Source organism: Lygodium microphyllum, chromosome 19, assembly GCF_053477565.2.
Source record: "Lygodium microphyllum isolate KBCC chromosome 19, Lygodium_microphyllum_v1.1.10, whole genome shotgun sequence".
Classification (NCBI taxonomy): domain Eukaryota; kingdom Viridiplantae; phylum Streptophyta; class Polypodiopsida; order Schizaeales; family Lygodiaceae; genus Lygodium; species Lygodium microphyllum.
In genome coordinates this window covers 138,440,640-138,468,586 of record NC_141153.1, presented here as the reverse complement: position 1 = coordinate 138,468,586, position 27,947 = coordinate 138,440,640, and the positions used below count along the sequence as shown (strand labels likewise).

Here is a 27,947-nt window from a genome sequence, read left to right as displayed (position 1 = left end):
GGGGCTCATACACAAAGTGGATTCTTTGTGCGAGAAGTTGATGGGGACGCTGTCCTTTTCGGGCGTTTCATTAATTTAGTGTGTACATGGGTGATTCCATAGCGGGTGATTCCGCAAAATGCATATTAAATTAATAAACGTTTACGAGTTTAGAGTGCGCACGCGTAATAAATTAAGGTTAGGATTTATTTCTAACCAGTTGATTTATTTATGTAGCTGAAGACTGCTAGGTATTCACTTTTGTCGGTTTAATTGTATTATTTTACTAACGATTGTGAATGCTTCAGTTGATGTGTAGAGATAGCAGCAGTGGCGGAGGAAAGCATTGGTGGATAGCGAGTATTCGATCTATGGATTATATTTTGATAGGCGCCACGCCTATATTTTGTCATGTCTATTGAGGCATCGATTATTTATTATTATTTTGTATGCGCCCTTGCGCACGGTTATGTTATTTCTATTTGGACATTGTATTGGGCGTGCCAGACTCTTTGGGCACCGTCCATTAGCTTTATTTCTATTTTTGTAAAAGAAAACTCAAAAGCTAAAAACTTGATATATTTTTGTAAATTGGGCTATTATTAAGCAAGAAGATGAAATATACATAAAATACATGCTTTGTGAAGCGCTCACACAAGGCATGGGGGGAGATTGCACCCAATTGGTCTTTGGCTCTTGTCGTTCATGCTTTTTACCTTGTAACTTGTGCAAAAAGTAGAGTTCATTGTTCTTGGGGACCTTCTGGCATTCACTACGTGAGCATACAGCGTCCGATTTGCGCACCATTCATCCCAAGGAGCATGGTGGATTGAGAGAAACATCAAATACCATACCCTGTGGGATAAAACAATGTTGCAAAAACATGTGTCCATTTTGGGCTTGCTTAGAATCATTCTAGCTATAGTCAACTCTAGAGGACCCTCCTCCCCTTAATATGAATGTCTCTTTCTTTGAAGAAAAGAGTTTTCTTGAAGAAATGTGATTATTGAGATATCAAGCTCTATATGAGTTGGCATCCTCTATGTGCCTTGGTGATGTGGCAAGATATTAGTCATTGGCATATTAGGTGACTGACATGAGGATACGCTAGTGAGTCTATGATAGAACTACACCCACATAGTCCCAGCCTTGGTTATGACACATTTATTGTGCCAGTTTTTCTTTCCTTAGCATGTTTACACTTAGTGACTATATGTACATACATTATGATACTTTCATATTAGTCTTTTATCATGTTGTAGACTTAGTTTTGTTATGTGAAAGAAGAAGAAGATTTCATCCATATCTCTATGTGTGCTCAAGTCTCCATTTTTTTGTGTTAGTGCTCTTGGTCTCTTCAAGTCTCTTCCATCTTGTATGTTTTCATGATATTAGAGTCATTCCATAGTTGTATGAAGCTTGATTACAGTATGAGGGGAAGGTATTAGAGCACAAAAGCAAGCAAGTAAGCAATGGGTAAGAGGCTCTTTACCCTTGCTCGATTTGCCCTAGGTTATAGCCACAAGAGCTCTTGAGGTTGGCAAGGCTACATTCTCTTATTGCAATGAATCTTGACAAGCAAGAAAAACAATGTTTTTTAGCATCTAAAGTCATTTCATCCCCTGTTCTAGACCTCAACTAGGTCCAATAGCAGTTTTTTAGCATACTCTCATTTTGGTTGTGTTGACGACTATAAGTGCACATGTTACAAATTTAGAATCTGTAAGGTTTTAGGTGTTTTTTCGGTTACAAGCATGAAGGCATCTACATACAGATTGTATATTGTGGTTATTATTATGTAGTCACACTGAAAAAGGCTGTGTGTTCAGTAGTGGTACACCTAGTATCAGCTTGCTTGCATATTTTAATTTTTACAAGTTATTTGTTTTGTCAAAATTTCTAACAACTTCAACCAAATTATTAGCAAGAAGCTTGATAAGAACAATTATCCTGCATGGAAGTTTAGGATGATAGATTTCTTAAAGAGCAAAGGTGTTTGGAATTACATTGAAGGAGACATAGTAGTAGCGCCTAGTTCCTATGTGAAATGTTGTTGTAGAATAGGTAAAGGCTAAGAAATATTGGGAGGAACAGTCACAGAGTAAAGTTATGTATTGGTTATCTATTAGTGTCACATATAGCATGATGAGATATTTATAAAAATAGAATACCCTTGCTATGTTGAGAGGGAAAGCTCAATACCTTCAAACATTGATGATGGATTGCATGATTAGATGGATCCACATGTCTACAATTCCCATATTGGTGATCATTATGACTCTTACATGGCCATTAACTTATCAATTATCATATTTGGTTTATTGCATCTACTTATAGCTATCATAGTTATATTGCCAACAATTGGTATAGTGAATTATGCATTGTTTGACTTAGTAGAACACTTTCCTTTATGTTGCATTTAATCTATACTTGGTGTACATTGTATTGAGTGTGAAAGAAGAAGAAACTATCAGGAAAATAATCTAGCATCTATCTCTTTTCTTGTATTCTTGAGTAAATTTTCTCTTATATGTATGGTGTGTGTTTGGTGCAGTAGCTCAAGCAAGTTTTCCCACCATACAATTCATGACATGATATCATAGTTGTACCATTGAAAGAGGCTAGTTTTGAAAGTTGAAGTGAAGGATAGAAAGCAATGATTTGAGCAACCAAGCAACAAGTAATAAGCTCTCTCATTCTCTCACTCTTTCTCTTAGATAGTATCTGTGGAGGCATTGAAAGTAGGGCAAAGCAAAAAACTCAAATTGATATGAGATTTGGTGTACCATCTGAGGCCATTTCACACCCTATTTCAGACCCATAAGGTTACATACAATTGTTTTAGGGTATATTATGATTTTAGCTATGTCAACTAAAAGTGGGTGCATAGGTTTGAGATTTCAAATTTGTAAGTTCTAAGTTATTTCCCAAGAAGTAAACACAAGTTTTATCTGCAAATAAGTTGCAGATTGTATGTACTATTGAACAATCTTGTGAAAGACCTACTTAGTGTGTTGCTGTTTACTTTTGTAAAAGGTTGTAGAAGATTTTCTTGATGTTTTGTATTAATTTGTGGTAATAGTAGAGAACATTGGAAACCCCAGCATTAAGAAATTGGACAAGAACAACTATCTATCATAGAAGTTTCATGTGACAAACTTTCTTATTAGAAAAAATCTCTATGAGTTTGTTTTAGATAAAGGAAAGGAGCCAGAGCTAAGTAATCCTGCAACTATTACAAATTAAAGGCAAGGAAAGAATAGAGTGCAAAATATAAAAATATAATGTATTGGCTATCTATAGTCATTAATAGCACTATGTTGGGGCATATAAAAAAATGCATAAATTTCACATACAAGTTGGACAATCTTTGAGAATATATTTTCAATCAACAAAAAGGCATGAAAGATTTAAATCAAGGAAGAGTTGAATACCTTGAAGGAAGGAAAGATGTGTCTAAATGAGTATGTTTTGAAGGTGAAAAGCATTACACATATCTTAGCAGCTATTGATGCAATGCCTGATGATGATGATCCCATTTTATCTACTTTGGGTGGCCTTAGTAATGAGAAGGCTTGGAAATCATTTGTCACTTTTGTACATATACGGAAGTCATTTCTAGTTTTTGATAAGTTGGTCTCTCTCATGATCACTAAAGAGATCAACATATAGGGGGTGAGTCATCTAAAAGAAGTGTTGAACGGGTCCAAACATTTTACTCAAGTTCAAGAAGAGAATGTAATAGATCCTCTTTAAGTGGCCATGGTATGGGACATGTTTGTTGTAACCATCAAAATAGGTTAAATCAATAGTTTGGTGAAATGCGGGTTTCAGGAAGCCATGAAAACTTTAGAGGAAGGAGAGCTCTAGAGGAAGAGGTGGATAGCAATGTTAAGGGCTAAAAGGGAATTCCACATTCCACAATGTAAACCCACCTTATTGTGGTGCGAAAGGGTGCATTATCCCTATATTAACATATGTATAATGTTCAATCAAGGGGCAGTTCAATTACATTCTCTCTTCATGTACATTTTTTCTCACATTCTCTCTCTCTCTCTCTCTCTCTCTCATGCAGTTTTGAGGGTCAAGGAAGAGAGGATCATGCAGTTTTGCGATCCTGTAGTTTGGTGGATGCTCGCAAGTATCTGGTTGCAGATTTTGATAACCACCTTTCAATTAGTCTATCATTCAACCTGGGCAATGCAGTTGAGCTGCCATGTTAGAAGCTCACCACCAGCAACTCTATTTTCTTTTCAGCCATGGCAACCTTCTTTGCAGTAACATCTTCCCACATTCCTTGCATGCTGTCATCACCAAGTTGCCATGGTTCACCTATTCCATCAAAAAGAGAGAATCAGCCCTCATTAGCAATAGCCATGGTAACCCCATCTAGTCATCATCTATTACCCTTCCGCCACAATGGCAGCCTCCGTTTTGCCTCATGAGAGTCAGCATAGTCAACCCCTTCAGTCGCATCATCAACTAGTCCTCATCCAACACCACATCAACTATGCCAATGCCACCTATCACCTCATTGTTTGCCATTGAAACAACTTGCAACATTTGTCAAAACTACCATTGACTACCATACATGCATCATCCTTAGTTTTTCATGTCTTTGATCCCACTGTCCTTGACATTAACATTTGTGTCACATTTTCTATCATATCATCATTACAATACAAAAAATTCATAAATGAATCCTATAGATACATACACATCTTACTATAATCACCTTAATACATACATAGTCACCAACCTTAAATCTATCATGTTACCCTTGATAACCTATCCTCTTCAATATGTAATTATCATCTTCAAATGCAATCATTGAGTTTATTCAAAAGAGAAGAAAAAATAGCTTCAGCCCTAAAGTTTCTAGCAACATATAACCTCTGTAAACTAAGAAACATAGTGCTCAAATAAAGCTCAAATCAATGGCCAAAGCATATGCATACATTCCCTGACATATCGACACCATCCAAGCATGATCGAGCATCAAATGCCAAGACCTGTAAGCATAAAATTGAAGTAACAGGTAGCTGCCCTATTTTGGACAGATCTGGGATTGCTCAAAATAGTCAATGGCTGAGCTAAATCAGCCCCAAATGCATCTCACATAAGATGCATAACATCCACAAGTGATCCGGTACTAATAGACATCAGTAGAAGCATCACATAAGCCATAGGCATACAAATACATTCTGTCTCAGACCTAAAATCTATTGCAAAATATTCTGTCATCAAAATTTGGTGAATTTGACATCACCATCACGTTCGAAGCATACCAAAACCCCAACTTAGACTCTTACCTTTCCTGAATCAGGTTCGGAATGCCCGAGATATGACAAAAAGCGTAATTTTTGAGCCATTTTTACAAACATGCGCAAATAAAACGTGAGCATGTTGCTATACTTGAGGGTCCAAATCAGGGTGGGTAGGGGCTAAGCAAGGGCCCAATGAAGGCTTACAATAGGCCTACACAAGCCTAGGACAAGTCCAAGAAAGAGGTGAAGAGAACAAGCTTCAATGATGGAAGCTATGGGTGCCTCTTCATGAAACCCTACTATTCATGTCAAAGAATGGCTGATGAGAACTGAGTGAGAAGCAAGCTCTCATACCTCGTGTAGATGTCGGGGAAGGCTAGGAATCACTCATGAAGGACCTGCTCTGATACCAATTGAAAGGGATGCAGGAGACGTAGGAGAGAAGAGCACACACAATGTAGGTTCTGTCAACAATGTTATGACAGCCTTATTGCACTTTCATATATATATAAATAAAGAATATGGGCAGTCACTGTACATGAGCAAGCCCAAGGGCCTTTTACCCCAACATGGGAGGCTCATGAAATGGGTGTGTGGGAGGGTAGTACTTCTTTATGTGACTCCCGATGAAGAAGCCTATGCCCTCTCCCTCGAGGGTCTCAAGCTCTACATTGTCGGTTTGACTGATAGTGCAAAATTGATACTTCCTTTCTATCCCACCTCTCTTGGGTGGCTATTCTCAAGCTTAGGACAAGGAACTCTATAGATAAAATGACTTTAGTCCCGTACATTAACTTAAAGGGAGTCTCCTATCACTATCTTGTAGGCTGTTCGATAAGTCCATAAGGCTGCCATTAGCTTGTTGTCCTAGTCATTGCATGAGGCAGAGACCTCTTAGGTCAAGACATTCATTAAGATCTTATATAGTAGACTCAGCCTAACCATCTACTTGAGGGTAGTAGGGTGAGAAGTTTTTATGGATGATTAAAAAGATTGATAGGAGGTGAGCGATCACTTCATTAATGAAGTGCGTGCCTTGATCACTAATGAGCTTAATGGGGCACCCAAATCGTGAGATCACCTGCTCCCAAAGAAACTTAGCAGTGGTTTTGGCATAGTTTTTCCTTGTGGCTCATGCTTCTATCCACTTTGTAAGGTAGTCCATAGCAACAAGCCTATGAGTATTGTGCCGTAAGACTAATCAGTCCAATGAAGTCAAGACCTCATTTCTCGAAAGGTTTTCTTGCAATGATTGGGCTAAGCTCCATTTTGTCCTTGCAAATGGGTACCTTAGTCCATTGGCACTCATCATAGTGCTTTACAAATCGAGCTACATCTCAAAAAAGGATAGGCCACCATAGTTAAGATTGCAATACCCTACGGGCTAATGTGTCTCCACTAAAGTTCCCTCCTGAAATTCCATCGTGTGTTTCTGTAAGTACACCATGCATCTCATGTTCACATACACATCTACGTGGCAAGCCATTGTGCCGTAACCTATTAAATTGTCTTGCAATCAATTGATAGGGTTGTATTTTGAGGATGAGCCTCCTAAATCAAGACTTCTTGATAAGTCTTTCAGGTAGTCCATGCTCCAAATCTTGGACCATGTCCTTTGCCAAGTATAGTGCCAAATCAGCTCTAAACAAGTCCATTTCGCTAGTTAGGTTAAATAGATGCACATCACGTAAGTCGTTCGTGATACCCTATCCAGCGGCGTTTCCTGTGGGTATGCAAGACATATGGCCAGCCATGTAGTGCTATTTTCCTTTGTGTACATCCACAGAGAAGTAAAAATTTGGAAGCAAAAGTAACCATCAAGCAATGTGTCCCGTAGCGTAGGGTTTGTTAACAAGATAAAGCAAGGCTTGATGGTCAACAAACAAGATAAAGAGTGTAGCCAAAAGGTAATGCCAAAATTTCTTCACAGCAAACACCATGGCTAAGCCTTCCCTCTCCATAGTGGAGTAGTTCATCTCGGTATCCGTGAGTTATTTGCTAGCAAAAATCACTGGATAGTCTAAATTGTGTTCACTCGACTGGCACAACATAACCCCCATGGTAGACTTCGAGGCATCACTATGAACGTGGAAGGTTATGCTCCACAGTCTGGGGCTTGTAAGGTTGGGGTTGTATTAGAGCCTTCTTCAGCTCTTTGTATGTGCATTGGCATTCCTCGGTCCATTCAAATATCACCAACAATTTGTATAGAGGCTTAATGCATAGTTTAACATAAATCGTCAATAGTACCCTGTATGGCAGAGGAAGCATTGTACTCCCTTATAGTCTGTTGGTGGTGGAAGATCAATGATAGCCATGACTTTAGAGAAGTCAATGACAATGCCATTCTATGACACCACATGCCTTAGGATGCATCTGTGCTTCGCTCAGAACTAGCATTGCAAGGGGTTTTGTGAGAGAGGATACAGTCTACATCTATCAAAGACTACTCGAAGCTTGCCCAAGTGCGCCTTCCAAGTGGAGTGGACACATATATCATTGAAAAATACCTCTAACACTTGCTAGAGCATGTCTTTGAAAATGGTACACATGAGCCTTTGAAATGTGGCTCTAGTACGTTCATCAACCCAAAGGGCATGACTATGTAGGTGAAGATGCCCCACTCAGTAACAAAGGCGGTCTTGTGCCTATCATCCAGATGTACTTGCACTTGGTTGTATTTGGACAAGCCATCCAAAAAACTATAGGCCTCTTTACCAACCATCCTCTCGAGCATATGCTCAATGTATGATGGTAGTGGATAATTGTCTCTCTTGGTGGCCATGTTGACTTTCTTGTGGTTGATGCACACTTTGATTTTTCCATTCTTCTTCATCACAATCACTATGGGTTACACCCAATCCATGTGCTCAATCTCATAAATGAATCCTGCTCTCAGTAGCTTATCGATTTCCTCCTTGACAGCGAGAGCGTGTTTGGGATTCATTCGATACGGTCATTGCTTTTGATCAGCATTGCATTGAATGTCATTGGGATGTTATGAGTCACTACATTCGAATCTACCCCTCCTAGCTTTTTGAGAGACTAGGTGAGTATGTCTATGTATTCTTGCAAGTGAGTGATGAGAGTTACCTCCTCTTTGTTGGTCAAGACATCAACCGTAAAAATAGGTCGAGGTGTCTCTCCTTTCTCGGCTAGATTGACCTCCTTGACTTTGGTGAGACCTTCTATAGGCTCACTTGCTTGCCCTCGTCTTTTTTCCCCTAGCAAGACCACTACCCTCTTACCTTTCATAAATCTCGTAAATCATTTCAGTAGGTCTTGCGGCTTCTTCTACTTCTCAGCTTTTGCAGATCCCTAGGTTGTTTCCTCTTTTCCTCCTTCAATATTCGGCACCTTAGATGAATTGGTCTCCTTTGGTGCACTTGGTCTTAGGTGGTCCGTGTATCTCAAGATAATTTTTTGAGCTTATCTCTGACTTAGAGTCAAACTCTCCATCTTTGCTAGAAGAGGAAGCCTCTCCAATGGGTTGTAGCTTAGATGGTGATTCTATTTTGAGTATTGGTGCAGCACTTAGTTGGGCAAGACCCACTCATTCCTAATCAATATCTCCTATGTTCTCAAACCAGGTGCGATCACAACCCATTTGCATGACTCCTTTCACAATTGTAAAGAGCTCTTTTTCTGTGGTTTGGAGTTTGCCCATATTTGTTCAATCTCATGCCCCTCCATGTTGTACTCTATTGTGCTGATCTCTTCTCCACTCCCATCATTGGAGGAACAAAATTCTTCGTACTCATCATCGGACTCATCCTCATCTGACTGCTTGTCATTTCCCTTGTGCAGTTCCTTGTCATCAGCAGTTAAGGCCCAATTGTACATCAAGTTTAAGTCATGCAGCTTGGTCCATTGCCAATTGGTTTCATCCAAGAGATCCTTGAGTAGTTTAAGATTTGCGGCTAGGTTACTAGCTAATTTGTCTCTCAAGTGCTCTAAGATCTCGTGGAGGTCTCATTTGTTGTTCAGGATGATGTGAAACATGATAGAGACAAGTCACCCATGCAAGCTCCTAGCCATCATGCAGATAGGCACTGAGGGCATGTCTTCGAGCTTACTAACTACATTAGCAAATTTCTCGTATTCCTCATTTTCCAAGAATGGCAGATCAATTGTGGCTAACACATGCATCCAATCTCGCTCATCCTCAGGGAAAGGGATATACTTAGTCAGTGGTCCATAATATTTCCTAACATGAGCATTGCCCTTGAGCATAGTTGAGATGACTAGTGTAGTCTTTCAAGTATCCATCTCCACTCTTATCTCTTCTGTTCAATTGCCTAGGAAGATCATACCAGTACCCCAGTCTTCTATGACTCGTGCATTGCACATCCAAGGTTGGCCTAATAGGATATCTTAGACCACTCCTTTCATGACTATAATTTCCATGGAGATTTGGACTCCGACAATCTTAATTGGCCAATTTCTTAGCACTCTAGATGGCTTCACTTTCATTCCATTAGCCAGCATAACATTGAACCTAGCATCCTTGATAGGCAGGTTACCCCAAACCTAGAGTACTATATGGCTAAGTACACTAACTCCTGCCCTTGTGTCTACAATCCCTTTTCTTGTGGTGTCACCTAGAGCTAGGACTGGTAAGACCACATGTACTTTGGCGCCTTCCCAGAAAGCATTAATGTGCAATGATTTGGGCACTGAGTGCAGTGTCATGCTTGGTATTTGCATTACTGCATTGTGGTCTTGCAAGTTGATGTGGCAGCTTGCTCCCCCAATCCTTCCACCCACTACTGTAGCTCCGGCCATAGTGTCGGCTACTGCCTAAATAGGTCTCCTAAGCTCAGGGTTACAGGGGTGGTTACCAATTTTGTGAGAAGACTGCTCACCACTTGCTTGTCCCCTAAGTCTATGCTTCTTGGTGCATAGTCTCAACTAGTTTGCTGGACTGTGGGGTTTGGGCTCTATTTAGGCGGAAAATTTTGAGGTGCAAACATGCCTCTTAGTCGTTTGGGAGAGACTAGTGTGCTGACGCTAAAGAGATCATTGATCTCATCCTCCAAGATGGGCTCAGCATCCTTTAGGTGTTCTTGGGATTCTCTTACCCACTCCTTGACCTTTTCTGTGGCTTTGAGTTGGCGCATTAGGTTGTGGTACTCCCCTACCTTAGCACTCCCTTTTTCAACCATCTTTGGGGTAGATATTTTGGCCTCAACACATCCATAACTTTCTTTCTGACAAGGAGTGACATTGTGCTCTCGGTTTTCAATGTGACCTTTGCCTCGCTTCTCTTCTTTCTTCGCCTACGACTTTTCTTTTCAACCAAGGCTGCATCTAGGTTGCTAGGCCTTGGCAATGATATGCTAGCCTGCCTCGTTTGTGCGCAGGTCATGACAAACAATGGGATGGACATGGCCTCCTCATCGCATGTCTTGACACTGAATAGATGTAGTGGAACTGATGGGATAATTGCCGAACTAGAGGATGGCTTCCACCTATAGGGAAATCGATAAAGAGATGAGTGGTTCCACACTCTTCAGTGCATCTGAGATCAGCATTATCTCGGTTAGCTTGCTCCCTCTCTGGGTAGTGTGAAGAGATGTATCCTGGGTGAACAGGGACATAAGTCCAACAAGAAATTAGTTCTTGGGTTTGCCGTCCTAAGGCTTTGCCTCTCTCCCTTCTTAATGACATCACCGGCACTGGTCCATATTCCATGAGAACTGGGTTTCCCTCTTCATCGCATGAGATGTAAGGGTTCACATAGGGCTCTTGATCGTTAGGCTCCTCCATGTAGTGGATTGGAGCATCGCTCTGTGGATGGGTTATGTAGGGTCTAGGGGGCCTAGGTATGCCTATGGGATTGATCTCTGTCCTAGGGATGGTTGGCTTTGTATCATTAGGTGCTGGGAGGTTCAATGCGGCTCCTCTCCCAAAGAAATTTTGAGGTCTATTCACTAGGTGAGGCTAGTTATAAGGTTGCAAATATGGGAGTCTCTGCGATATTCTGTAGTGCATGGCGTCATGGCCAAACCTACCATAGTTGGAACAAGATCAGGATCTTGGGTCCTGACACTCAACTAGAAGATGGTTTTCACCTCAATACACACATTGGACATGGGACCACATAGGCCTTCCCATCATCTCTTGCAGCTTAGCCAACTTTAGCTTCACGTTTGCCAACTCTTGGCTCTAATACACATTATTTCCTTTGTCTTGGGTGCCTTGGATGGATCCATCACTAGCGATCAGAGTTCTTCTTGAGTTCCAGCAGCAGTGATGTCTCAGGTTGTGGGTCTTGAGCTCCTCTCTTTGAGTAGATCATCCACTTGTATGGCCTCTTCAAAGACCCTAGTTAGCATGTCCCTTTGCAGGGTTAAGTTACTCACCAAGGCCTTGTAAATCTCTTCACTTTTGATTCCACTTATGAACACAGTGGAGACTGCTTTTTTGCTAGGTCTCTCCATGGTTGGGATTCTCTCTCTGCACATAGGTGATGTAGTCTTGAATATCCTCCTTGTCATTCTACTTGACATTCATCAATCTAACTATGAAGTTGTCATAGTGTCCCACCTTTGAAAACCTCTTAATGAAGAGACTCTTGAGGGTGTTAAAGTCATTGCATTCAGCATTGTCCAAATTGGTGTACCACATCTGTCCTTCATCACTAGAGCACATGCCCAAAGCTTGCGAGCGCTGGGCAAGATCCGTGAGGCCATTACCCTCACAAGCCTGCTTAAACTACTCTACAAGACTATATGGGTCGTTACTTGCCTGGTACTTATCTAGTTGTTTTTCATTTACAAGGATTCTTGATTGGCTCTTGGAGCCCTAGTTAAATCCTAATCCTACCAGCATAGATGTTGCTAGTGCTGCAACCCTTTGCTTTGCTAATGTTTTGTCTATCATTCACTTCGTGAGAAGCTCGCTTAGCGTTAAGTATTCCTCTAGCGCTCTCTCCCTTTCTAATTTTGGTCTTGTTCGGTTTCTATTTGCTAGGGTTAGCATTTGTTGGACTTCTCACATTTCTATGTCCTGCCACAATCTCCTAGCCTACTACAATTGGTTGTATGTTGTTATGCCTTGCAAGCCTTTCTGGGTGAGTTTTCTTTCCTCTTCAGGGTCTGCCATGATGTCTTCCAATGGCCTACCATGGTGGTCTACCCTGGTTTGTGCATTGTATGCATTCACCATCTATTGGATTTCGATCGGGAAATATCCTAGGTTAAGCTCTTCGTGTTCATGGCTTATGTTGAGATTCAGCAATCACACTCACTGACAGCCTCTTTGTATGGAGGTTCAGGGCCAAGGACATGCAGGCTTACCTATCCCATATGCACAGTGGTGCCTACTGCAGTTTCCTACTTTCCTATAAAGCATTGTACTTGCTTCCTCTTCTTAATGAAATGATAGTACTCTTTTCTTATAAGTAAAGTGTCAGTGTCATTGTCCACATACACAAGATTGTGTTTATGAGTCCAAGTCTCAATCTTGGAACCTAATTCACTTGTGTAACAAACAGTGTGTTTGTCTCCTCCATCATGAGTTTACTCTTCTCCTTTCATCCACCATAACTAACTGCCATGCTCTAGATCCATGTACTTGGTATCAGAGCTCAGCTGAGCATGGCTTAGCTCTCCTCTACTCTCTCTCAGCTCATCTCCATCTCAGGTAAGCTCAAGTCAAGTTTATGGTTCCATTTCTCACCTCCATCTCTACTTGACCTTCCTTGGCAGCCATAGCTAGCCTGCACCCTGCCTGCTTCAAGATCCTAGATCTCTCTCCACAGGTCAAATCTCTTGGAGCTTCCTTGTGGAAAAGTGTTCCCCAGCTCACAAAGCTTCCCTGTATCACATCAGTCCATGAATTTGGCTATTTAGAGCTCAGCATTGTGAAAATTCTCAATCTCTGCCCTGTGTCTACCATAGCCAGACAGGACCTACCTCACTTGGAGCTTCCATAACTCCTCAATCAGGCCACTTCAGCTCCTGCTTCCTTCTAGGGGATTGTTCTCCCGCTCAATGCGCTCCACCCTGGCACATCAATCGATCACATTGTTGCTCTCTTGCCCCAGCATTGGAGAAATTGGCTGCGCCTATCCTAATCTGTGTCGTTTCTGATTAAGCTCTCTGAGCCCACCGTATTGCTTGCAATCTGGTCGATTGCTATGGGGTTTTGATAGCCCTTAAAGTAAGCTTCATTTTCATAAAAAAACTTTTGAAAATGATCAAGTATTGAGTTCACAGCAGCTGAAAAACCACGCCCCTGTCTCAGAAACCCTAATTCCACCATTGCCAAAATCTCCCAAGCTCATTTTTCTCTCAGTTTCTCACTCCTGTCACTAAAGCAAGCTAAAGCCTACTAAATCTGAAGTTCCCAGCATCAAATCAAGGAGGGGAAGATTTGGATTTTGAAGATCTTGAAGAATTTTGCAGATTTGGAAGACTCAAGGAAGAAGATACAAACATAGTGTCCATTGACACTCATCTAGTGCTCTTAGCACTTGTGTCTTGTGACACAACCAACTCTTCTGCTGCTGAAATCTGAGAAATTGGTGCTGATTTGCTGCTGCTTCAGCCATCCAACATGGGAAAAGACTCTCCAAATGCTCGGTTCAAGGGAGTCGGGTTTCACACCTAGCAAACCCTCATCAAGCTCATTTTGATGAAGAAGGGTCTTTGGGCCATTACCAATGGCAAAGAGAAGAAACCTCGGGATGCAGACCTTGCAGTTACTTGGCAGAAGAATGATGACAAGGCACAAGCCATCTTTAAGCTGGAATTGGATGATAGCTATATCCATCATGTGGATGCCTGTGACACGTCCCATGACACTTGGGCCAAATTGGATACCTTATTTGGTGCACAATCAAAGTCGTCTAAGTATGGTCTATTGATTGAATTTTTCCAACTTGATATGAAGCCTCATACATCCTTGGCATCCCATCTGAACTACATGGAAAGCCTACTTACTCAACTTACAGGGATAAAGCTAAAAATGGATGAAGATGTTTGTATTGGTGTCTTGTTAGAAAGTCTGCCTCCTGCCTATGATAATGTATCAACCACTCTAACCAATATGCCTGATCCTCAACGTGTTGATATTAAAGCCTCTCTGCTAGAGGAAGAAAAGAAACTTAAAAGCAAAGAAGATCCTAGCACTTCAAAGGATGAACAAATGTTATATGTAAACAACAGATACAAAGGTAAAAAGGAACCGATCTTCTGTGACTTGTGCAAAAGGACCTTACACACTGAGAAGTTCTGTCATGCTAGGAAGAGGTCCCAAAAGGCCTATCTTGCAGCTGTGAAAGAAGAAGAAGACCATGGACCAAAAGATGAAGATGAAGACCACCAGGATCGGAAGGATAAGCCTCATCAATCCTTCTACTCTCATTACTCTGATAGACTGTTTTAAAAGCCTCGTATTTCCTAGCCCTAATGCTTCTTGCCATAAGCTTTGTAAACTTCTCATGTAACTTTGCACTACAGTCCCTGTACACTTTGTAAGGCCCCTGTTACAGCCTCTGGATGTCCATCATGTTTTGGTGCCCACACTTAGCCTTTTCTGCGACAGCCTCTAGTGTCTACCATGTTTGTGGTGTGCCCACACTTTGCAGGTGGTTCTCATTACAGCCTCTACACACTTTGTGCCTTTTTAGTTGTGATTGAGGAGGGGTGTTGAGATTCAGCAATCACACTCACTGACAGCCTCTTTGTATGGAGCTTCAGGGCCAAGGACATGTAGGCTTACCTATCCCATATGCACAATGGTGCCTACTGCAGTTTCCTACTTTCCTATAAAGCATTGTACTTGCTTCCTTTTCTTAATGAAATGATAGTACTCTTTTCTTATTAGTAAAGTGTCAGTGTCATTGTCCACATACACAAGATTGTGTTTATGAGTCCAAGTCTCAATCTTGGAACCTAATTCACTTGTGTAACAAACAGTGTGTTTGTCTCCTCCATCATGAGGTTACTCTTCTCCTTTCATCCACCATAACTAACTGCCATGCTCTAGATCCATGTACTTTCACAGCTTACACTAGACTCTACCATGTCTGCATTTTCTTACTCCACTAGATTTTCGATAAGGTTGGTCAAGTTAGGCAATGTTGCGCTCCCAATGGTTTTGCTCTCTCAATGTGTCTGGCCTTTCTTGTTGTGTCTTTCACTTGGCCCTATTGATTGGGGTTGCTTGATCCCTTGTCTAGGTTTGAGTGTCACCTCCTACTAGTGGGTTTGTTCTATTAATAAGGTCTGAGTTTGTTCCTTTTTATTGATAGCCAACCCTCAGTTTTATTCCACTCAGTGCATGTGTGTTGCTCTTTCCCATGCACTATGCACAATCAAGTTTTCAGTTTTTTCCAAGTGCACTTCAAGTATCAAAAACAATGTGGATGCGAACACATGATAATAAGTGCAACTTCCACACTCCAGTCTAACCACAAGCAAGGAGCTCTAGAATGCAAGAGTGGATACCTTATATGCATGGAAAACTCCTGTGGCAGCAGCCGATCGATTCGCCCTAAGTTCCAAGTCTCTCTCTCTCTCTCACACACACACTCTCTCTTTCTCTCTCTCTACTGCAAAAACTAAAAAAGACCCTTCTACCCCCTTCCTTGGGTCTTGAGCCCTTGTCCTAGTTCCTAAGTGTTTTCCCGTTAGTGCTCAAGTCTTGTCAATGGAGTACAAGGCTGTTTTTTCCTTCATTTTGCCCTCTTTTGGCCTATTTTTTTACAATAGAATTCCTAAAGCTTTTTGCTTCTATTTCTTGCTCCTATCCTACTCTAAATGCAACAAAAATCAAAATACAATTACTAAAATGATTCCTCCTACTTTTCTACTAATAAAAAATCCAAAATACTTATGTTTTGAAGATTAAAAAGCCCAAATATCCTACCTATCTCAAGCACCGGTTTGGGGATGTGACCCTACTTTGATGCTTGATTTGAGCTATGCAAGTGATCATGCTTGAATCCATTTGTCTCAGCAATGGAACCAAAATGTAGTGGAGCTCATACTCAACCACCAAGACCCATGGACCACTTATTTCTTCAAGAATTTCAAGCGAGCACAAATTGCTATCTCTCACCTAGCCAACACGCCTTTGATTCTATGGGGGTGTAGTGAGCTTATCTTAATGCCCCAATGAATAGCTGTAGAGGCGATCAACCGCCAAGACTCACGGACCACTTATTGTTTCAAGTTTTCCAAGCCGAGCACTAATGGCTACCTCTCACATAGTCGACATGCTATCCATCTCTACGGGTGTAGTGAGCTTACCTCCATGCTCGATCGAGTTGCCTCCTCTCCCGAGCACTTCGATAGCTCCACAATCCAAGTGCAAGCTTCAAGCAAGCTCCATCCTCAAGCTCCATGCTCTAAGCTCCATTTCCATGAGCAAGAGAAGAGAAGAGAAGAGAAGAGAAGAAGAGAGGAGAAGATGGAGAGCTTTTCCACCATGGTCCCTCACCCTCTCACACACACTCCCTCACACTCTCACACTCCCTCTCTCAAAGCACAAGCTCAAGCAAGCAAGAAGAAGAAGAAGAAGAAGAGAGCCACTTTTTGCCACATACAAGAATGAGCTTCTCATTCACTTTTCAACTTTATATACAAAACCCTAAACCCTAAACCCTAAACCCTTATCCCCTTTTTTACATGGCTAGCCATGGCCTAGGCCCTTTTTTCCATTGTCCTTATATCTTCCTAGCTTCCTTCCTACTGCCCGTCTACCTTTACAAATTGCATGGGTGAGAGCCCAGCACTTCTTAAAATAAATCATGGTGCACCTTGCGCTCTTTTACAAAAGTGTTGATATGTGCTTTTTCTTGTGCACCTTTCTCCTTGATTTAGGACTTTTCTGTACTTCTTGTGTTTCCAGATTCTTCTTGGCGCGCCTCCATCTTCCGTTTCACTTTGCCTTGTTCTGTCTTCCTCTTTAGATAAATCTAGATTTTCCACCTTGTTCATCTAAGGGTTAACATTACCCCCTCCTAGAGTCCCACGGCACTCACCGTCGTAGGTAGCAGACTTTGGCATGCACTAAAGACGTGGGTGGAAGGGACATTTGTGGTTGCCTTGGAGGAGTTTTGGTGGTGGTGTGGATGAAGGCTGTTGGGGGCATGTTAGTGGTCTAGGTGGTTGGTGATAGGGTTGTTGGAGTTGGGGATAGAGTTGGTCATTGTTGGGAATTGCACTAATGGCTGGCACACGTGTTGGCTTGTGGGGATTCTGCACATGGCAATTCTTTGGTGGGCTTGCATGATGAGAAAAGACAAGAGTTCAAAGTTGATTGTTGATGAGGAGTTGACGGTACTTTTGTTGAAGTCATCAATGCCTGCAATTGAAAAGCTCTCATATGGTCTCTCCCTAGGGATTAGTGCTAGTCTTCTTATTGTGTGCACAAGGTGTAGTTTGACTAGTTTGGGAGACAAGTTGAGCTCTAAGCAAGCTAAAAGTAATGTCCTGCACTTGAGGACCCAATTTGTGTATAGATTGTGGTTCAAATAGTATGTGAATGCCCATGCATACTTAGATATTGTGTAGTTAGAAGAGTGTTGGTCTAGTTCCTTGTAGCAATGTGTGGATAAAGCAAGGGTTCAATATGGTGGAAAAAGTTGTCGATGTTGAGGAGAAGTACACAAGAAGGTTCTTGAGACATCATTTGCGATTTTGAAAACACGATGTAGCATAATTGAGCTCATTGAGACTTTAGCTTTTGGTAGCTGGTGGCTACTTGTATTTTTCAAAGAGTACGGTGTACTTTCCATGGTCCTTCATGCCTTGCTTACCACTATTTGCAATGGTACTACAGAGATGGAGTGCGAAAAAGAATTGTAAAAATAGTTCAAAGTGACAGATCTACTAACCATAGGCGAGAGACAAGCTCCCTAGGTATGTCTTGCCCTTGATGTGCCCTGAACAATTGTGGGGGATATGTAAGGGGCTAGGGGACTAGGGACAGAACTAGCCAACCAAGGTAACTGGATGTACCTAATTTGAGGACCCCTAGGTGTTGTGTTGTGATTGTGGGTGCCTTTCTTGTTTTATTTCATTTTATTTTATTTTCTCGCTCTCTCTCTGTCTCTGTCTCTCTCTCTCTCTCTCTCGATAACATGAATACAACCATTGCAATACATTGAGGCTATCAGCCTTTCATTTGGATGGGGAAATGTCGAGATCCAAAGGCTGTGAAAATGGATATTACAACGATGATTGTGTTACTAGCCTCGATGCTAAAGGAACAATTGTTGAGATGGAGAGACACACTTGAGATTTTGCAAACCTCTTTGTAACATGTGAGATATCAGTACAATTGAGATAGCAAATGCAGTGAGCCAAATGTAGACTTTGGCCAAGAAAGAGAGAGTAGCCAATGACTATGCTTTGGGCCATGCTTAAATGCAATGTGGGCGTTCTGCAAGGGTGATTGTCTCTTCCTGCAATGAGGCTTCCATCATGGCTCTTTGTTCTTGATATTTTTGTTGCTTTTTTTGTAATGGCTCTTTGTGGGGTTAGTGGTCTTGTGGTAACTTGGAAATTTGAACTCTTTTGTACTGAGACCTATGTCATCCTGTATCCACTTGAAAACTCGTGAGAGTACATGCAAGTCACATGCTTCAACTATAATGAACATGTGCAACGCAAAAAAGACATCACTTATCTAAATCCTATGGTGTTGACTTTGATGCATATCACCTGCGCTTGATTATCCTTTTTTTTCTTTTATTTTTGTTAAAGACACGAAATGTATTAGAATTAGGTATGAAAAGTTTGTACAGTTGGGAAACCTACCCCTTTTAACCACATAAATACTAAAAGTCATGGCAAGATAGCACTTGGTAAGCATATTATACAAAATAGGGGCTATTCTATTTGTATGAGATGGGGTGAGCCCAGGTGACCAGACGACTGAGGTACTGCATGCGAACCCTCGTCCTGGTCCATCATGTGAGGGGCCCGAGTCTGAGCAATCGGGGAGGGTTGCACATCTTGATTCGGGCTAAGGGCAATGGAGGCGTCAACTAGGATCCAAATAGTGTAGTTCCTACTTGTTGCCATATGAAGAATGCTTTGGAACAGTTCAACAATTTCATTCTTAATTTTTTCTTCTTTTTCTTCTCTTGAGCATTTGGTTCTCGAGTGTCTATGGAAGGTCTGCACGTCGTGGGTTGCTACCCTCCGGGCATTCCTTTGAACCTTCCTCTTCTTGCACGTCGTGGGTTGCTACCCTCTGGGCATTCCTTTGAACCTTCCTCTTCTTGGTTTGGGGAGGAGTTCTTGCATTTGACTTGCATCCTAGGCTTTTTCGCTTTGACCCTCATCCTGGCAAATACCTCTTCAGGGTGGGCACGTAGTATTTCAGCAGCGAATCTTGCATCGTGTGCTCCCTTCTGTGAAGGAGAGCTTCCTTGCAGGCCAGCAAGATGGGGTGCTCCTTGACTGGTGACTCTTGAGGAACCTGCAAAATGTGAAGCAAGGGTTAGAGCCTAAGGCAAGATAGAGATACTCGCATGAGAGGGATTAAATAATGAGTTAACATGTGCATATAACAAGGAGGGGTGAGGCAAGGCGGCTCGCAGTATTTACTGTACAGAGGATGGCCCCTATGCTGATACCCGTCTTGCCTCAAGTGTGGGGCAGATTCCAGCCAGTAGAAGATCTTTGCTCATGCCAAGTTGTGTGGACTCTAGCTATGATGGAACAACAGATCAGGGCTCGTCCCCAGAGGAATAGGCCGAAAAGGGGGAAGGCCTATAGGGGGGAACAACACCTCATTTACACCCTTAGAGGTGTTGACTAGGTCTTCCAATAGCAGCAATGAGGACTGCATGCCTTGCACCTAGAGGCGGGAATGGTCACACGACTTCTAGACATGTGGTGAGAGGAGGACCTGAGAAGCTCAACCTATTAAGCCCAAAATTTTCGTCCTATACTTGATTATCATTGCTTGTGTGTGTATTGGCTTTGCTTTTTTGGTATTATCTATATATAGTCACAAAACTCATTGTTTATTTATATACACATTTATAAATCCATGTCACTTCATGAGGATAAAAACCAATTGTAGAACTCAAGATTGTACTGGAGTGTGGCACACGCATCCAGTACTCGTAGCAACCTACTCAATAACAATAGATATTTTGCAACATCGAGTAGCATGGTACCTTGTCTGAGTCTACTCGCAATATGTAGCTCCTCCTCAGTGAGAATTTTATCAATCCGAGAATTCTCTTGGCTAGCTCCGGCTAAGTCCATACCTCGAACGCTAGTTAGTACTTGCAACATGTAGCTCCTCCTCAGTGAGAATTTTATCAATCAAAGAATTCTCTTGGCTAGCTCCGGCTAATTAGTACTCAAAAGGAAGTTGGTGCCACATAGGTTGGGTGTCTTTGAGACTGCCATTTGGCCAATCGCTCCTCTGAGACTGTCATAATCAGGGCTCCAAGTTCGGCCATTGTAGCATGGTTTTCAAACCAATGCTTTTCAAATTGACTTTGACTCTCTAATTTTTGCTTTAGCTGCTCTATATCAAAAAGATTTGGTTGGCAAAGCACTTCTTTGAATGTCACAGTCAAGTGTAGTTTGTCGGCTTCCTCGTCAGAGATGAGTTGCATGCGTTCATATAGGAGCTTATCATAGTGCTCGTTAAGTTATTCTTGCTCTTCCCAGGATAGAGGATATGGTAAGTATTCCTCAAGCTGCTCCCTAGGGAATGTGCCCATGTCTGCAAGGATGTATATACATGCGAATAATTTGAGCTTAGCATCCAACACATTCAAGCACTCTGTGACACTTCTGTGTTCTATGAAGGCTTGCTTGGTTGCTATCTCATGCAAGGTTTTGTGAGTTTCCCTAGGCTATAGCATAGCTAGGGGCTCAAGCCTAGATGAGGAGGATTGGTCAATGCTAGTATTTCTTTTGTCCTCGAGATTTTCCTATTTCTCCTGAGGCTTTGCTCCTATTGTGTCATGGTTCTCCTTGGATGTGACTGGTATAGTTTTCTTACCCTGTTGTGACAATGTTCTATCCACTCTTGATTGGTCAATGCAATTTTTGTTGTTGTCAGTGGATTGAGTGTTGCAAGCAACCACATTAATGGTAATGGTTACTTTGACTTATCAGAACACACGGATGTGTCTGAGGTTTCATTGCTATTAGGAGAGATGGCAATGGGTTCATTTGTGGGTGGACTCAATGCTTCATTCCTCAGTTCTTCAGCACCCTTGGTCTCAATCTTCTCGGCATCTACCACCACTTGCGACTGTTGTTGTTTTTGTTGTTTTCTCCTCTTTTTCTTGGGAAATTGAGGTATATCCTTTAAAGATTCAAGACCTTGAACTAGGTCAATCATTGATGTGCTTGGCCGGGCCTCAAAATTCTCTGTTTCTGGTGTGTCCTCATGGGACATAGCCACGCCTGCTGGACAACCTCACTAGGTTGGGAGGGTACAATTCTGTCTCTTATTGGAGAGTCTAGTTCTTCAGCTAAGTCCCCTATGTTTAGCCCCTCATTCAATTGCATTAGCAGTTGCTCCTACATTTGCTCTAGACTCTTGTCCTTACCCATTGGAACATGCCTCCATTGCTTCTTATCAGAGTAGGTGTTGTGTTTAGAGCTATTTTTATCTTGCTTAGGAGGTTTGGGTGACTCTAGTGTAGAACCAAGAGACAGTTTAGGATTCCTGTCATGTAATCTTGGACGAAAACAGCTGAAGTAGTCACAATTGTATTGATAGTAGGCAGCATAGAGATCTAGGATTGCAAGATCTTGAGTGAGGCAGAAGACATATGCGCTAACATCAAGTACCATGCTCCCTATTCCTAGCCTACTAGCCACGTGTAGATCTTATTATGGAAGAAATTTATCATACAAGGGATGTTTTTGGATAGTGGCAGAAAGTTGGACCTCATGGACCATTGCCAAGACTCTTAATGAGGTCAGGGCAATGTACGTGGAATCTTGTATTGATGTCCAAAGGGCTTTCCTTTGCTCAGCGAGTGTCATTAGTCAGTGGACAATTTTTGCCTGCCAAATTGTGGTTGGAGTGCCTTTTTTGCATAAATTTCCTTTTCCTTTCCCCTTTTTTTTGATTGCTTCAAGCTTTTCCTTGTTTGTCTCACATTGAGCAATATAGAGTGATGGTATCAAGTGTAATTCTCTAGCTATGGCTTTTGGGATATCCCTTATGACTTCCTCAACAATACCTTCATAGCAGGAGCAAACATGTTGTTAGGGGTTTGGCTATGAGCTTTGTGTGCTCTGGTATTGGCCTTCTCATGTCCACATGGACGTTCACACATGTGATGGCTGTCAGCTTGTGATCAAGCTTCATAATGCACTTCATCTTTGGTTCATTGGTTAGATGTGCCATCTCCTTTGGCCAAATCTTCGAGATATTTCTCCTCAAGCCTAGGTTTTAGGTGATTTGGAAATGCTAGAGGTTTCAAGGATGTTGGTTGTGATGCCCCTTCCACGGGTGAATTGCTAAGGACACACTCTACAAGGGGCATCGTCATGGCCAACAACTCTGAATGCTATGATTCCTGATTGGAAGTAGTAGCAGCTAGTTCAGTGGACCCTCGCTCCTATTAGTCAACAGCGGTGTCAAGTCCTGAAGCAGATCGGAGGTGGTCATGTCTTTTGTTGCCCTTTGAGCATTCACTTGTGCAGATCGAGCACCAGTTAAGCTAGTCACGGTGGATTGCACAGGCATATCCTTAGGCTTAAAGCTAAGGGTGGTGTCATGTCCTACATCTTGGACATTTGGAGGCTCAGATGGAGATAGAGATTGGGATTGAGCAGTTGTACTTGGCAACTGCTATTGTGCTTCCTTTTATCTTTTAGGAAAAGAAGGTGTAGGAGATTTGGGACTCCTAGGTGGACTTAGCACTAGCTAGATTTGCTTGTGGCTATTAGACGATTCTACCATTTGCTTTGTTGAGCAATCACCCTTATCATGAGCAGCATTATTCATGTGGTGCTCCTTATCCTCTTGGAAAGTCAAAGTGTAATAAAGCATAAATTTTTTAGTCTAGGATAAGTATAAAAGGTGGAGGTGTAACATGTATAGCATCTTTTTGCCATTTTACAAACATTACTTGTTTGAGGTCTCAACCTCCCACCATTTAAGAGGGTGAATACTCTTGGCCACCATAGCTTGGGGTGCATACCTTGCTGCAGCCTCTCATCATTTGATTCTCAACCAATATTGGTAATACCATTTCTTGCCAAGCCACCTTGGTTATGGCTTCTTGGCATTTTATGTCTATTTCTTGTCTTTTCAGTTTAAAAGTTTGTTGTGGAATTTAGCTTTATTACATTGGTATCAGAGCATGGACTTTGATCCATGGGAAGTGTCATTTTCTTGGAGAATTTAGTCATTGGGGACAGGAACCAGTTAACTGGAACACCAAGATTTTGTCATAGGGTTTGACCGTGACTAGTCAGAGTACTCTGCAACAAGTTGGGATTAATTTTGAAGGCTTCTTGAAGATCTTGAGGAAGATGGAGGTTTTGGCCGAAATAGCAGGACGTGGTCAAATAGAGGTCCATTTTAAAGGCTTTTGACCCTAACTGAAGTCTAAGTGGGGTTACAATGGTTAAACTAAGATTGCTTTTTGGGGATAGTTTCTCTCTCTTCTTCCTTTCAAGCTTCTCTCAAAGTCCATGGAGTCACTTGCTGAAATCTTCTTCCAAACTCTATTTTCTCCTAAAGAGACATCATAGCCTGATTCTTTGTGTCAAGAGCTCCAAATTGAATAGCACTGTACTCACCTTTGATGAGTGTGATCAGCCATGACAACAGGCTAAATCGGTGCATTTTGCACTGAATTTCATGCTCATCTTCTCCCTGTTCCCAGCAGTCAAAGGCATCACCTATGGCTTGAACAATCAGTAATCATCAATGTTTGAGTCTCTATTCTAGTATACTTAGTTGAAGGCAATTCTCTTGAGCATTCTTGAGCTCTCAAACCCTAGTTATGCCAGATTTCAGGACAGTAGTGATTTTCTTGGAATTTCTTCAAAGAATCAAATGGATTTTACTCTAACAAGTATCCTGGAGCTTCCTCAACACTCAAGGGTGTTAAATAATATGGATCTAGAACTAGATGAGCTATGGTGGACGCAAATCAAACACACAATACATGTTTAGAATGAGAAATTATAACTCAAGTGAATTAGGTTCCAAGATAGATTAGCTTGGACTCATAAACACAATCTTGAGTGATTCAAAATGATTTGTCCTCTATATCAAAATGTGTCAAGTACATGCCTTTATAGCTTTTTGGATAGTACCACTTTTCCTCACTGTGCTTATGGGATTCTGGGCATCTCTCATAGAGCTTCTAGAGCATATATCTTTTCTCTATCTTCCATACAAAGCCTTTTGTGGGCAAGCCTCTTTTGGGCACACATCTACCCTCTATGGGCATTCATGTTAAGCATCATTTGCTATTCTCAACACCCCCCCTCAAATGATGAGTCTCTACCCTTGCTGGCTTTTTGCCCCCCTTGCATGCAAACATGGACCAAGAGACTAGTTCTTTGGCAGCCTAGTCAAGGTAAGGCTTGAAACTTTACATTTTTGGTAGGGTTTGTTACATCCACTATGGGAAGCATATCCATTCATGGAATTTGAGATCCTCTATGGGAAATTTTTGCAAAACATTTTATTGGTTTGTAGCAGTGGAAAATATTTTCTTCATCATTTTGTTTTGTTGCTTCTTTGATAACCTTTGATCTTCTTTTTGGTCTTCTTGGACTTATTTTTCTTCATGCTCCTTGGCTTTTGTTGTGCACCTTATCCCTTTTGCCAATGTGTGGTACTTTTTTTTTTTTGCTTCAATCTTCTTGATACACTCGTATTGCTTCATGCTTTTACACGTGAGTACATTAATGGATACATGAGCTTCATTTGACAAACTCTCACACATGAGATGATTTTTGGGATACATGGTTTAAGGGTTTTCATTTGGCATTGGCTTTCCTTGTGAGGTCTTGTGCAAGCAAATCATTTCATGCGGGAAGGTCTTACCACGAGTATACTCGGGCAGTGTCTAGTCCCTTACAAGAATAGGAATTCAATAGAAACTCTAATCATAAGTAACCTCTTAGGATTTTTGATAACTAATTATCAAGAATATTAACAATCCCTTATTTTAGTTCAAGCCAAGTTAGTTAAATGTGAAGGCAATTTGATGATGCCGTGTGAGATGAGTAGGCTGGTTTGAAGAGATAGAGTGTGAAATAGTCTTGTGAGTGGTTGTTTTGGACAATGAGTGGATTCTGATCTCAAGGGATATTGCAACAAGGATGGACATCATGGATGCAAGACATGGACTACTATAATATGCTTCATTTCCAATCCAACATAATAGGATTTTGGTGACATCACCAAAATCAAGCTTGATTCCAAATGCTTCCAGTTGCCCACCCTGCGCATCCACCAAAAGGAGTGCTAACCATGCCTTGATCTCAGAAACAAAGGGATACTGAGAGGAAAATTGCAAGAAATCATATGTATCTGCCTTGTAACCTAGCCCATCCAGATAGTTGAACCATGTCCTATAAGTGACACCAGCAACCTAATACCAATCTTTCCGCCCCTGCGAGCAGTGAGATGCGGATGGATTTTGTGAATGACACTTGAAAGCAAGGATTTACAAGAATCATTATCTTTGAGGATGGGCTCTACAAGTGCACCTGCGAGTGCTATTATTTAGCAAGCTCTTCATTTGGAGCTTTTTAAGTGCTTCTTGAAGCTTTTTGGTCATCACTTGGATTTTTTTGGTTATTTTATGGAGCTTTTTGTTTGATTATGTTATCGCTTTGAATTTAATTATTTTGCAATTGCAAACTAATTAGATCAATTATATTAGGATGTTGAATTGCAAAGTAATCGCAAACTATTGAATGCTTTGATCTCTAACAAAAAATAGGTATGCAACTACTTCTAAAGCATGAAGTTTTAGCATAATTTTATAAGTTTATGAAGTAATCCCAATTTAAGTGAGATCCAAAGTCCATAGAGTCATACATAATTCTCGAGCATCATCAAGCCCCATGGCATGCACTACCAATACAAGGTATCATATTAAAAATAATGCAACTACAAATCATGTGAAATCATCATCGTCACTAGGATGAACAGATGGTGGTCCGCATGCCACATCAACCAAGCACTAGTTGTAGAGGCTAAAATCACCCTCAAGGCACATGCAAAAACGAGTTTGCAATCCCCAGAAGGGATTTAGATTCTAGAACCACATCTGAGTACACATGCTACGAGTCAATATGTGTCATCGTAGAATTTGAGCACGTCAAAGGAGAGCTTAGGAGACAGAAGGGTTGGGACTTGTGCCTGTAGAGGTTGGTAAAGAGGTGGTGATATCCATGGGTCGATCCAATCGGCAAGCTCGTGGTACCCTTACCGATACTACAGGCGATGAAGGGCCAATGGTGGGCGCAGAGGAGTCGTTTTTTACCATCCCTCCACTACCTCTACAGATGCAATTGCAGGCTGCAAGCTTGGGCCCAATGAGGAAGGGGAAGACGGCCTTCAAGACCTCGGTGATGGGCAAGCTGTTGTTCTTCTCCATGCCATAATGATATCACAATGCAAAAAGATTAGGGTAAGGTCGAGAAACCCAGACATAGAAAAAATATCACTCTTTCAGATTGTTCTTCTACACGAAGACCCACAGACACAGAAAGGAAGAAAAGAATGAGATATAAAGTATTTAGAATATGCAATAAGAGGGAAATGTTGAATAACTATGGCCACTAGCTACCTAGCTCAGCCATGGCTCTGATACCATGTTAAAGAATACGGATCTAGAACTAGATGAGTTATGGTGGACACAAATCAAACACACGATACATGTTTAGAATGAGAAATTATAACTCAAGTGAATTAGGTCCCAAGATAGATTAGCTTGGACTCACAAACACAATCTTGAGTGATTCAAAATGATTTGTCCTCTATATCAAAATGAGTGTCAAGTACATGCCTTTATAGCTTTTTGGATAGTACCACTTTTCCTCACTATGCTTATGGGATTCCGGGCATCTCTCATAGAGCTTATAGAGCATACATCTTTTCTCTATCTTCCATACAAAGCCTTTTGTGGGAAATCCTCTTTTGGGCACACATCTAGCCTCTATGGGCATTCATGTTAAGCATCATTTGCTATTCTCAACAAAGGGATCAACATTGAAGCTTTCTTGGTCGTGAAGCTTCAAAATATGGTGGCTATGGAGTCACAATAGGGTAGCAAGCTTCAAGAATCCAATTCTTGGATCATCTTCTTCAATTTCATGGGGCTTTTGTTGTCTAGAACCCCGGGAAGGTTCAATTGAAGGTATTCTTCAATGATTTGGTTTACATTGAAGGAATTCTTAAAAGTTTGAAAGTATTTTCAGCCCTTTTACATGGCAATGTCTGAAAATCCATGAAATCCATGAATTTAATGAGAAAATTACACGTAATAAAGCTCAAAGGATCTTCTCCAACAAGCTATTGTGGATTCCTATCAAGTCATTGATTTCTTTTGATTTCATTGGAGCAATCTTATTGATCGGGAGCTAAAGATTACTTGGGAGCAATCATATTGGACAAATCCTTCTTGAAGATTGGTCTTATTGATTTAAATCTTGGTCTATTGACAGGGTCTTATGCTAAAGGTTGTTTGATTGGATTCATCCACTACTTTCCATC

The 27,947-nt window shown here is 41.4% G+C and overlaps 1 pseudogene; it reads right to left on the bottom strand.

Annotated features, from left to right (window-relative positions):
- Positions 1-19,547: 19,547 nt before the first annotated feature.
- On the bottom strand, positions 19,548-26,829 carry LOC148020433 (F-box protein At5g39250-like; annotated as a pseudogene).
- Positions 26,830-27,947: the final 1,118 nt, after the last annotated feature.